The 3,663-nt window shown below is 39.7% G+C and overlaps 1 pseudogene; it reads left to right on the top strand.

Annotated features, from left to right (window-relative positions):
• Positions 1-2,234: 2,234 nt before the first annotated feature.
• On the top strand, positions 2,235-3,151 carry LOC131757013 (large ribosomal subunit protein eL6 pseudogene; annotated as a pseudogene).
• Positions 3,152-3,663: the final 512 nt, after the last annotated feature.

Below are 3,663 nucleotides of genomic sequence, written 5' to 3'. Positions count from 1 at the left end.
GCAAGAGGGAGAGGATATGGGGATACATGCATAAGTATAGCTGATTCACTATGTTATACTGCAGAAACTAGCACACCATTGTAAAGCAATTATACTCCAACAAAGATGTTAAAACAAACAAACAAACAAACAAACACATGTGGAGGAATAGTTTTAAGGCTTTGAGAAAGAGTGCCGGTGGAGATGAACAGACAACCCATATCTTAATTTTTCCTTTGGGGATTAGGAGATCCTTTTCAAAGTCCTGCTCTTTTTAGGACATTGAATTATTAAATTATAGAGTATTCATTTCCCAAGTATCATTAGTGACTCGCAAGTCATTCTCACTCATTTTCGAGCTAAGAGAGTTGTCCAGAGAGCATATGTCTCTTTCTGGGTCACATAGCTCAGTTATCTGCAGAAACAATGCACGTCTCCTCAAGTCCCAATCTAAACAGCTGTTATCTGTTGGACATAAAGTATATTCAGGACAACTACCTAAGAATCATTTCTGGAACATTATTTTAACTAAAGATGGTCAAATCAGAGCCTTCCTGAACTCAGACTTCTTGGCCTCCTATGAAGCAGGAGGTTGTGCCATGGCCATATTACAGGTCAACATTATAGCCAGATATATCTGGGTTTCTCTAAGGACCAGGAAAAAGGAAGTCAGCTCTCTGGAGTCATATAACCAAACCTGACCCTGAACTGTCTAAATTTTATACCCTGAAATTTGCAAGTCTCCATCTACTTTCTCAAGCAACTTGGGAAATTAAGTCATCGTTTGCAGGTGCATTTTGTTTAGATAAGGGTCTTCGAAGCTAAAATAACGTGTTGAATAAGACGGAAAAAAGGGTTTGTAGAATTTTTTGTGAAGTATATTGCAAGCCAGAACCAGAGAGAGCATTTCCTATTATTAAATGAAAGGTTTTATGTGAGGAAGAGAAAACTATCAAGCATATAAACCTGCATTAAATTAGGTCAGTTTCCAAAGAGACATATTCATGCATATGTCAGTGAAAAATATACTTTTGTCCTTGGGGCCTAAATCTACCAGCTCTTGAGTTCTGGGACTTATTCTGGACGTTCTTAAGTTTTACATTTCCTTAAGTGGTTTAGTATTGGCTTGGCCAAAGTCTCTCTTCCTGCCTGCCAAGTCTTCCTGTCTGTTACACATCTGATGGCTTCCTTCTGGGGCTGCTAACTGTTGCTGTCTGACAAATGAATTAACAAATAGGGCATCATCAGAGTGGTTCCTAGATAATTAATGTATATTTCACATTTCAGTAATTTTATGCATTGAAAGACATTTGCTTTTAATGGGTACTCTTATTCTCAACTTTGTTTGGATTTTTTTCAGCTACACTTTACAACCTTTTTGGAATAATAATCATGTTTCCTCTCCCAGGCTAAATCAAATACCATGTATTTTGCTTAACTTCTTTCATGACTTTTTGTCTCCTTTCCCAATGTTCTCATTGATTCTAAACTGGGTCATCACTTTAAGGTCTACTGGCCCATTCAATATAATACATCTTTTTACTTTCCCCCGAGTAGATTAAGCTGGCACTCTGCACTGGGGATGGTCAGTAATGCCACACAGTGGGGGTCACCCCTTCGAGGAGGCTGGAGATCTGAACTCTAAGAGAAAAAATCATTAGAGGGATAACTTACTTTCTGAGGAATGGTAGAACCAAACTTAAAACTATTTTTTATTGAGGTCTTCTGATTCTGTTCACCACCTCTTTGGAGCAAAAGCCAAGTAAAAGGACCCTTAAAGTCAACCTAACACAAATAAAACCAAAAACTTATGTATTTCCATATCCACCCCCTTTAACTCACTGATAAACATGTTCTGTTTCAGGTGCACAGCAAAGGGATTCAGTTATACATATACCTGTATTCATTCTTTTTCAGATTCTTGTCTCTTATAGGTTATCAGAGAATACTGAGTAGAGTTCCCTGTGCTACACAGTAGGTCCTTATTGGTTATCTGTCTTATATATAGTAGTGTGTGTATGTTAAACCCAAGCTCCTGATTTATCTCTCCCCCATACAGATGAACTTATTTACAAAATAGAAATAGATTGCTTGGATTCTAATCCTAGCTGTTACTAACCTCTCTACTTTAGTTTCCTCACCTGTAAAATAGGAATAATAATAGCACGTAGGCAAGGTAAGAATGGCGTGGCCTCTCTGCAAGACTCGATTTCAGGATCCCAATCCTTCGCCATCGTAACCAGAAGGGTATCAAGTCTACAATTTCAGGGATGGCGGGTGAAAAGGCTGAGAAGCCAGATACTAAGGCGAAAAAACCTGAAGCCAAGAAGGCTGGTGCTGGTGGCAAGGTTAAAAAGGTGAAGCAGGTTAAGAAGGGGAAGCCCCACTGCAGCCGAAACCCTGTCCTGGTCAGAGGAATTGGCAGATATTCCCGATCGGCTATGTATTGCAGAAAGGCCTTGTACAAGAGGAAATATTCAGCAGCTAAATCCAAGGTTGAAAAGAAAAAGAAGGTGAAGGTTCTTGCTACTGTCACAAAACCAGTTGGTGGTGACAAGAATGGTGGTACCCGGGTGGTTAAACTTCGCAAAATGCCTAGGTATTATCCTACTGAAGATGTGCCTCGAAAGCTGTTGAGTCATGGCAAAAAACCCTTCAGTAAGCATGTGAGAAAACTGCGCGCTAGCATCACTCCTGGGACCATTCTGATTATCCTCACTGGGCGCCACAGAGGCAAGAGGGTCATTTTCCTGAAGCAGCTGAGCAGTGGCTTGCTACTTGTGACTGGGCCTCTGTCCCTCAATCGAGTTCCTCTGCGGAGAACACACCAGAAATTTGTCATTGCCACTTCCACCAAAATTGATATCAGTGGTGTGAAAATCCCAGAACATCTCACTGATGCTTACTTCAAGAAGAAGAAACTGCGTAAGCCCAGGCACCAGGAAGGTGAGATCTTCGACACAGAGAGAGAGAAATACGAGATTACAGAGCAGCGGAAGGTTGATCAGAAAGCTGTGGACTCACAAATTCTGCGAAGAATCAAAGCTGTTCCTCAACTCCAGGGCTACCTCCGCTCTGTGTTTGCTCTTACAAACGGAATTTATCCTCACAAAGTAGTGTTCTAAACTTCTTACAAAGAACCTAATTAAATAATTCGGTCCATTAAAAAAAATAATAATAATAATAGCACGTACCTTATAGGATGTTATTAGGATTGAAACAGAAAATATAAAGAAAGAGCTTAGAAACATTAATTAAATATTTTATCATTATGAAACTTATTACGGTAGTAGTTTATTATGGTATGTGGGAAATCTATCCCTGGTAGCCTTGTCCTGTAGCCTAAAGTAATTGATGCAAGTTTTTTTTTAATCTTCCAAGGCTCAAAGAGGCTAGAAGGAAGCAGATCCCTGCTAGTATTGGGTCTGGGAAGCCTAGCGAACTGGAATTCCATTTGCAACTAATATTTCCCTGGTTAAAGACAAGAAGGTGAATCAGGTGTTACTACAAGTTCAAACTCATGAGTGCTTGCAAACCTATTTTTATTCCTTAGGATACTAGCTAAGCAGCCAAATCAAAGACCCAGATAAAAGTGGTTTAAAAAGGTAAATTCACTTCTCTCTCTCATAACATTCTGATCATGAGTCATCCAGGTCTGATATGGTCATGCTATTCAGCTCTCAT

Source organism: Kogia breviceps, chromosome 5 (assembly GCF_026419965.1).
Source record: "Kogia breviceps isolate mKogBre1 chromosome 5, mKogBre1 haplotype 1, whole genome shotgun sequence".
In the NCBI taxonomy this organism is placed as follows: Eukaryota; Metazoa; Chordata; class Mammalia; order Artiodactyla; family Physeteridae; genus Kogia; species Kogia breviceps.
This window is presented reverse-complemented; position numbering and strand designations above follow the sequence as displayed.